An 8,367-nucleotide genomic window follows, 5' to 3' on the forward strand; every position below is an offset into this window, starting at 1 on the left:
AAGAGCTGACTGTAGTTGACCCAGGTGTACACGTGGCTGGCCATGTGCCCTCCAAGGGCCCATGTTCCCTTCTGATAAAATGAGGAAGTAGATTTGATGAGCTCTAATCTTCCTGTCACATCTCAAGTTTTGTAAACCTCATGGTGAAAAGGAATATTTCAAAGCAAGCCAATGGGAGTATTGCCATTTGGAAATGTTCTTACTTTTGTGGTTACATTTTTGTTGCTCTAAAAACAACACATCAAATTCTAACCCACTGCATCCTGGAGGCATGGAGTAGAAAGCATCCATAATACATGGAAACCCCTTACACATACTAAAAAAAGGGAGAAAGAAGGAAAATTTAAGGCAATATTGGAAAATTGGACAGTTACAAAAAGAGGGTTTAATTAGTAGGACAAAATGTGTGGAAATCATGCGTATAAGGCACCTGGGTGTGCTCCTCAGGTGGAAAAGTGATGTTTGGGGACAGAGGGGTATAGTCTGCCTTCACACATATGAAATGTTGTCATAAATAAGAGATAAAACTTTCTCTATGTAATTACAGAAGAAAAATTAAAACCAATGGATAGAATTAGATAGGTAAATACTGAGTATCAAAATTTTTAAAAATCCTTAAATATTAGACTGGTTCCAAAAAAGAATTAGTCCCTTTGAAGCAGTGTAATAGAAGTTGTTTAATTATCAGAATTTGTGGGGAAATATTTTTCAATTGGCTTAAAAGTCAAATGAGATGACCCTGAATTTCCTTCCAATGCTGAGATTCAATTTCATACATTCTTCTGACAATAGAACGTCATGAAATAGAAAGCAACATTTTCACTGTCTTCACTTCTGCATATAAAACTTAAGCCAACATAACTTTTATATAATTCCACAAATGACATTTGTTTTTTGTGTTTGAATTCTTAATACCCACTTGTCTTCCGAAAAGAGAAAAAAACTCAAAGATTAAGTCTTTCCCTTTGAGTTAACACTGAAACAGAATGTGTTGAAGATGTGGCTTGGCTCTTCCTGAGGGCTTACAGTAAAATGAAAGAGGAGAGAAACGACTTCAAAACGGAATTGTTAAGCAAAAGAAAGCAGACCTGAAAGATATGGAAAATTCTCAGATTATCCATATTGCAAAAAAATGAAAAAGTGCATTTGGAAGAAAATATTAAGGGTGTGGCCAAGTGACCGTTTCATGAGGAGATCAGAATGAATGTGAATCATAGACTAATCAACCATCTCAACAAAAGCCCAGAGTAGAGAGGGATTAAATCATCAGAAACACTCAGTTGCTACTATAGGAAACAGAGAAAATGGGACAAAATGAATAAAATCTGTTGGACTTCTCAGACCCTACAGAACTGACCATAGAACTACTTAGCTGTGAACGCATGCTAGTCTTCAGGACAAGGGAAGAAGGTTCTCTGAAGACGATTCCATGACCACCAGGGCTGCCACTCCCACCACAGGTCAAGAGTGCACAGGACTCTGGGGGCGGGACTGCCGCCACCTCAGTTTCAAAGGGCGGAATCAATGCTCAATGGATTCTTGGGGATAGGGCCCCACAGGCACAGCCATGACCATGCACAACCATCCTGACTGAGAGCTATGGTGGCATGGGCAGACAGCTATAGCATGGGCAGGGCATCTCACTGCCCATTAGGATTGTGTTGCCATCCCAGGGGGTCCAGAAGGTGGGACCACTGCCCTCGTGGACCTGTAGGGCAGAGTATAGGGCCAAACGGTATTATTCTTGCGCCTTACAATCTCGTGGAATTTACCTCGTGAAGTTTAGAACGTGATTGTGAGCCAACATCCATTTGTTCTTTCCCATTTCTCCTTTTTCGAATGAGAATATCGATCCTATGTCAATCTCACCACTGTAATTTGGAGAAACATAGTGTGTTTGGTTTCACAAGCTCACAACTGGAGGGGAATTTTGCCTCTGGATGAATAGTGCATTGAGTCTCACCCACACCTGATTTAGGTGATGTTTAGACGAGACTTTGGACTTGAGACTTTAGAGTTGATACTGGAATGAGTTCAGACTTTTGGGGTTGTTTGGATGGAATGAATACATTTTGCATGTGAGAAAGACATAAGTTTTGGGAGGCCAGGGGTGGAATGTTAGAGAGTGAATGTTTGTGCCCCGGCCCAAAATTCATATGTTGAAACCACACCCCCCAATGTGACAGTATTAGCAGGTGGGGACTTTGGGGAGTGATAAGGAATAGATGAGGTCAAGAGGCTGGAGCTTTTACAAGTGGTGTTTGTGCCCTTACAAGAATCACAAGGGATATTGCTTACTCTCTCTGCTCTTCACCACGTGAGGACACAATGAAATGTTTGCAGTCTGCAGTCTCAACAAGGGCCCTCACCAGGTCTCAGCTATGTGGGCACCCTGATCTCAGACTTCTGGCTTCCATAACTGTGAGAAGTAAATTTCTGTAGTTTCTAAGCCACCCGGTCTATGGTATGTTTGTTGTAGCACTGTGAACACACTAAGACTATGCACCGACATTATAATAACATAGCATAGCATATTTGTCTATATGTTTACCTTTATCAGAGAGCTTTCTATTTTTATACGCTTTCATGTTGCTGACTAACATCTTTTCATTCAACTTGAAGAACTCCTTTTAGTATTTCTCGTAAGGCAGATCTAGTGGTCATGAGCTCCCTCAGCTCTTGTTTATTTGGGAAAGTGTTTATTTTTCCTTTATTTCTGAAAAATGGTTTTATTTAATGTAGTATTCTTGGTTGGGAAATATTTTCTTTTGGCACTGGCATACATCATCCCTCTCCTTCTGGTCTGTGATATTTCTGCCGAGAAATCCACCGATAATCTTCTAAAAGCTCTCTTTGCATGAGGAACTGCTTTTCTTTGCTGTGAAAAAATTTTCTTTGACTATGACTTTTGAGAGTTTGATTATAATGTATTTTACTGTGGGTCTGTTTGAGTTCATCCCGGTTAGAGTTCATTAAGCTTCTTAAATTTGGATCTCTATTTCATTCTATAAATTTCAGAAAACCCCCTTGTTTTCAGTGGCAGTTTATTTTTTCTTTGTATGCCATATTGCTGTGGAGAGTTCTGATATCAATCTGAATCTTTCTCCTTTTTATTCTTTTTATTTATCTCAAGATGCTTTCTGAATTCCTTCCATAATTGAATATTAAAATTTTTCTGCATATGTATATTCATTATTTTTTCTTGTTCATCTTAGTTTTTTGGCTTAACAACAAGAGGTCTTATGAAAAGCTGAGAGATAAGCCACAGATGGAACAAAATACTAATTTTCTGGTATAAAAATGGATAAATAATATTAATAAACAATTCTCAGAGAAGTAAAAATAAATCTTAGAAGGAGTTGAAAATATGTTTTGAGTTATCTTTAATTAGTAAAGTGCAAATTAAAATGAGATGAGCTTTCTCATTCATGACGTTGGCAAGAATCTTAAAAGTGGAAAACTTCTACCGTTGGCTAAGATATGGTGGACATTTGCTCTCGTGCTTATTTTTTGAGGTGATAAATTGACAAAGTTGTGTTGGACGATTATTTGGCAGCATATTTCAAAATGATAAAATCTGCATGACCTTTGAACCAGCAATTCTTCTTTTAGGAACCCGTCCGACATAAATAAAATTACACTACAAAATTTATATACGTATTTGCAAAGTAACTCTAGTCACAGATATAAAACTCATAGAAAAAAGTATAGGAGTAAATTTGTATGAGCTTAGGTTAGGCAAAGCTTTCTTAGTTATGACACCAAAAGTGCAGGTAAGAAAATAAAATATGATTTGGACTTCATCAAAATTATTAAAAATTTGATCCCAAAGGATACCATAAAGAAAGTGAAGAGATAATCCAAAAAATGAAGGAAATATTTGAAAGTCATACACCTGATAAGTGTTTCTAGAATTTTTTGTCTAATATTTATAAATAATTCTTACAACTCAATAATGTAAGGACATATAAACCAACTAAAACTAGACAAAGAACTGAATAGGTATTTTTCTAAAAAAAAAATACGAATGGCCAATTAGCCCATGAAAAGATGTTCAGCATAGTTAGTCATCAGGCAAATACACATTAAAATCAAAATGAGATACACTTCACACTCACTAAGATGGTTGTTTTAAAAAAACAAACAGAGAATAACCAGTGTTGATGAGAATATGGAAAAATTTAGATCCTCATGCATTGGTGGTGGGAATGTAAAATAGTGTAGCCATTTTGGAAAATAGTTTGGCACTTTTTCAAAAAGTTAAACATAGGGTTACCATATGACCCAGCAATTCCATTCCTAGATTTATACCCAAGAGATCCGAAAATATGTGCCTCACAAACACTTGTACATCAATGTTCACAGCAGCATTATTCACAGTAGTCAAAAAGTAGAAACAATCCATATGTCCATCAACGAATGAATTGATGAAATGTGGTGTATCTATATATTGAAATATCATTCAGCAATACAAAAGAAGTCCTGATACATGCTACAACGTGGATAAACCTTGAAAACATTATACTAAGTGAAAGAATGCAGAAGAAAGCAAGCCACACGTTATCCGATTCCATTTACATAAAATGTTCAGAATAGTCAAATCTATAGAAATAGAAATTGTATTAATGGTTACTTGGGTCTGAAGTATTTGAGGAAATAAGGAGTGACTGCTAATAGGTTACTAGGTTTAGTTTTGGGATGATGAAAATGTTCCAAAATTGATTGTAGTGATGGTTGCACAATGCTGTGAACATACTAAAAACCATTTAATTGAGCACTTTAAATGGGCAACTTATATGTTATGTGAATTATATATCAATAAAACTGTTATATGAAAAATTTGTATAAAAATATTCATAGAGGAATTGAGAAAAAATGGAAAAACCAGTAGAAATGTCTATCAGTGGCAACCAAATTAAACAGCATCCTTCGAATGGCATACTTTGTGGCCCTCCAAAAGAAGATGGTAGGGAAATCTCTAAACACTTACCAGTAAGGAACAAACTCCAAACACACTGGTTAAATGAAACATAATGATTAAATACAACAGTTAAATTTTTTTTATAGCAGTGTGAATGGTTAAATGAAACACAATGGTTAAGTGAAAATTCACTTTTATAAAATGTATACATGCTGTACTCCAATTTTAAGTTTAAAGTGTATATTTTTTTTATATTTGTGCAAGAGTACTAAAAAAAACTTTGACGCACATCCAGTTGCTGACAGTGTTTTTGGACGGCAGCTGGTAGAAGAGGATATTAGAGTTGTAGGATATATGGAAGTTTTATTTTATCTATCTAGCATTACCGGAATCTTTTAGGATGAGAATGTATTTCTGTATTATTTGAGTAATGCACAACAAGTAAATAGATAAATAGCTCAGTAGAAACTCTAAATGCATGGAAATGAGTTTAAAAAGGTCGTTTGTTGAGTATCCTCTTAGCCAACTGAGCGTGAGCTGCTGCTGTCGGTGCGATGGCTTCCACAGCCTTTACCTGGACCTCGGGGTCAACACGGCTCAGAGGAGGGCAGAGTTTTCACTTCCAGAGAAGAAAAGAAGGGAGATTTCAAGTCTTCTTTTCCCTTCTCTTTACATTCTATTGAATAATTTTCCTCTTCCTTTCCATTCTTTTCTTTTCCTGTAATTCATTTCTATTTTTAACTATTTATACCTATTGATAAAAGATCTACCAAGATGTGCCAGTCAGGTTCCAAATTAGGATTAATTGAGGCAAGTTTATTCATGGAGAGACTCTGATAATACACAGCAAGCCTGTGGGGTTGTCACAGAGATAGTGCAGCATAAGTGCTGTTGTCACCCTCAGACCCAACAAGACGAGAGGAAGACCTGGTCAACAGAAACTGCAATGAGTGCTTGCGAGAAGCAGTGATGTTTGATGGGGGCACTCAGCTCTCCCACGGTTACCTCACCTTGTGAATGTCAGTGTGGAAATACCCTGACCTCTGTCTGCCCTCCCTCCCATCTCCTGCCAGAGCATCCCGCTGGAAAAGCCAAGGGGAAGCCCAGAGACAGGGGAGCCAACCGGTGTAGCCTCTTAGGGCAGAGAGCAGAACAAGGGCAGTCTAAATTTGGAATAATGGAGCAAAGAGCTGGATAGAATGTTTCTGACCCTTATTTGTTGAACGCTGTGCCAACCTGCCATGTGAACTTGACATTTTTTACAATTCTTCTGATTTCTGACCTATTCTGATTGGAATTTTGTCATAAAAATTTTTCCGATTTGTTATTATTGAAATGTCAAGAATAGCCTTAAAATGTGTTCAACACACAGTTGCTGAACACTAGAGTTCAGAGCTGAGTTTATTCAAGGTCCCTCCTGACGACAATTTGCCCAGCACTCTCTCACCCAAAATTGCTTTGGAGAGAACTCTCACAGGCTTAATGTAACCTTTATTTCAATAGCTTTAGAAATGAAGCACTCTTTTCGAATACTGCCCACAATTCATTTTTAATTGCTCTTTAAAAAGCAGTGCTTGAAAATCTTCCCACAGCAAGAACCAAATTATTTTCTTTTCTTCACAGAACAAAATGGGGATGGAAGGAAACCAGGGCAGGGAGGGGTGCATATTTAGGTTTGCTGTATGATCTGGAGGATTCTGGGAGATGCTGCACTTGCTCTGTTTTTCCGAAACCAGGCATGTTCTTTCTGGGGGGTGAGCTGGAGCTGCCCTTTCTCCTGCAGAGAAAATAAACGTCATCCTTACCGCCTGCCCCGCAAGCTGTCTGGGAACTGTTTATGATGTCTGTTTCATGCCAAAGCAAGGCGCAAGTGCAATGCCAACGGAACAGAAGTAGCTCCCATCTTGTTGAGATCTGAAGAGCTGCTTTGACGACGCCCACTCACCAACACCAACACACCCAAACCATGCGTGTAGGGTGGCCTAGTGCAAGAGGGAAGTCTGGGAAACGGCATCTCTCTTTTGGAACCAGCATCTAGCTGTTCTGGTCGAGACAATTCAAGAATGAGATACAAATCTCATGAGTCACAGGCCTGTGCCCCCGCCACGTTGAACTGTGCTTGGGAGCCCCTTGACACAGTGTTTTCCAAAGCAGAGTGCGTGTCAGAGTCACTGGAGAGCCGGATTCATTCTAGACTAGTTGAATCAGATTGAATATAGATTCTGCCTTTTTAAAGAGCTCCTCTTGATTCTAACACACAGCCATGTTGGAACCCTGCAGGACAGGACTATTTTTTTTTTATCAGAAAAGATATTCTGTTTTCCAAGTGATAAGTACCATAGAAGAGAGTGAGAGTGTGTGTATGTATACACAGATTTACATATACTATGTTGGGGCAGTAGCTGGAGAAGCTTCTGTTAGGAAAACTTTTGAGGTTAATCTCCTAAGTTTCCGGTGCTTCCTCACGTGGTGGTGGGAGCTGGACAACTTGCAGTGGGTAGATGACCGTAGAACATTTTTTAATATTTTTTGTTATACGACTAACTTTAATTTCAGGAAACTGAAGAAAATGTGCTGATCCTATTTTATTCCTTAAACTTTCTCTCTAGTGACTAGTTTTCATAATGTCCAATTTAACTTGAAATCAATTTCCGATTTCCCCTAAGATAGAGATTACTGTCCCCAGAGAATCTAAAACAGGCAAGGCAAGATGGTAGACTTACCCACCAAATATTACTAATTTAATTAGTTTTAAAGAGGATAATCTGTTAAGTGAAAATGAGTAATCCAATTAAAACTAAAAGATTGTCAGACTGGATAACAAGTAACTAATCATGTACAGCAGACCAAGCACGTGCTTCAAGTGTGAGACTGCAGGGCACGCTAAAGGGGACACCACGTTAATGGAATAAAGGACCATGGCAATGTATGCAGAAGAGTGATAAAAATCAACATGCACTAATGATAAACTAATACTCTTAACAAACTAGAAACAGGAGGAAAGTTCCTAACCTGATAAAGGAGATCTACAAACAAACAAAAATTACAGCAGGCATCGTAATCGAAGGTTTCAAACTTGTCCTCTGAGATCAGAAACAAGATATGAATGTCTGCTATCTCCACTTTTATTCAACTCTGTAGTGGAGATTCTAGTCAGCACAATAAGAAACGGGGAAAAAAGAAAAGAAAAGGAAATTGCAAAGGAAGAAATAGAATAGCTGTTATTTTGTATGTAATGACACCATGTAGAAATTTCAACAGAATCTACAGGTAGTCTATTAAAATTAATAGACAAATCTGTCAAGGCCACTGGTTATAATATCAATACAGAAATATCCACATACAAAAGTCAATTGCATTTTTATTTACTAGCAACAAACCATTAGAAAATAAAATTTAATGAAAAGAGATCATTTATACAAGCATCAAAACCCTCAAATATGGGA

This window comes from Equus asinus, chromosome 23 (genome assembly GCF_041296235.1).
Source record: "Equus asinus isolate D_3611 breed Donkey chromosome 23, EquAss-T2T_v2, whole genome shotgun sequence".
Lineage (NCBI taxonomy): Eukaryota > Metazoa > Chordata > Mammalia > Perissodactyla > Equidae > Equus > Equus asinus.